The sequence below is a fragment of the Triticum aestivum genome, chromosome 5A (genome assembly GCF_018294505.1).
Source record: "Triticum aestivum cultivar Chinese Spring chromosome 5A, IWGSC CS RefSeq v2.1, whole genome shotgun sequence".
Lineage (NCBI taxonomy): Eukaryota > Viridiplantae > Streptophyta > Magnoliopsida > Poales > Poaceae > Triticum > Triticum aestivum.
In genome coordinates, this window is record NC_057806.1 from 547,891,969 (window position 1) to 547,893,584 (window position 1,616).

Below are 1,616 nucleotides of genomic sequence, written 5' to 3' on the forward strand. Positions count from 1 at the left end.
CGGTTGCAAGATCAACAGGCAGGAGACTTGCGGTGCAGGGACAAGTCACCGTCCATGCAATGCAAGATGCTGCATGCCTCCAAGGCAAGGCGTATGATCAGACGAGAGGGAGGAGAGGAAGGCCACGCTTGGTATATTTGCGGTGCAAGTATACCACTTTTTTCACCTGAGGTTTCGATGGCTTTGCCGTGTGGTTCAGTAACAAAGGTGTCCTTTGCTTCCTCCATGGAGAGGCCAAGCAAGTCCACGCAGGCCAGAGAGAGAAACACAGGGTGCAATGGGGTTCCCAGCCGCCGCCCCCAGGGTTGCCCCAGACGTCTTTTTTTAATATTTTGTAAAAAGATATTCGGTCAAAATTCGGCAAACATGATGTAGATTAGGCGTTCCACAGTTTTTTACATAGAAAACATAAATTTAACTAAAAAACAAAAGGCGCACGGCAAACATGATGTCCTCGCGCACGATGACGCCGCCCTCGTCACGCCCACGGCGGCGCGCGGCGGTCTCCTCCAGGGCGCGGCGCTGGCGCTCCATCTCCAGTCGGGCCCAATCTTCCCGCGCCCACTTCATGACCGCCTCGTCATCGTGCTCGCTCTTCACGGCGGCGAGCCCCGACTCCGTCTTTGACTTGACGAGGTGGGGAGGAGCCGAGGAGGAGGCACGGCCGCCCTCGTTGATGACGAGAGCGGCGTTGCGGGTGCGCCGGCCGAGCGGCGTTTCCACGGTCTCGGGCTTGACGCTGACGAGCGCCGACGACCCGAAGGAGTGGGAAGAGGAGGGGGAGGAAGACCCACCCAGCATTCGCCACGGGCCGACACTCCGACGGGGGGCCGGGCCGCCGGGTACTGCATCGGCGGATCATTTCCGCCCTCGAGGTACTCGAGGATGGCGTGCAGCATGCGGCCGGGGGCACCCCACCACAAGCGACGGCCGTCGCTGTTGTTGCCCCCCCTGACCATCGGCGCGTTGTTGACGGAGGCGAGCCGCTCCGCCTGTCGGCGTTCGAAGTACGCCACCCATGCTTCGTGGTTGGCAGCGTCGTACTCCGGGAGGGCGTGCTCCTCCTCCGTCAGGGAGGCCCGCACACGCTCGATCTTGGTGTGGAAGTATCCGGGGTGTTCGACTTCGGGCAGAGGGGGACTAGGACGCCCTCGGCGCTGAGCCTCCACCGCCCCGGCGCGCGCATGTCGTGGGGCGCCGGGTAGTTCGCCTCGTGGAGAAGGTGAGCTTCCCACTCGTGGAGAGAGCGGTGGCCGAAGCCGTTGGCCGCCGCCGCGTCGCCGGGGAACCGTTCACCCATCGGGTTGTGCGTGCACGCGGTGGCTAGACAGGGAGAGAGGGCGTCAGCGGCGAGAGAAGGAGGGTTGCGGGCGGGTGATTCCACCGGCGAGGGAGGGGCGGCTTTTATAGCGGCCAGAGGGCGGCAAAGCGTGTGTACTCCTGGCGAGAGGGGTAGCGTCGCCGCACCTGCCGCACCTGAGGAATCAATGGAAGGCTGACCGGCGGCAGCATTGGCATTCATCCCCCGCGGGAAACTGAGGCGATGAGGACGACGAGGCTCGGGGTCACTGACTCGGCGGGCCCGCCGTTGTTTCGCGCCAAAAACGATTGCCCCG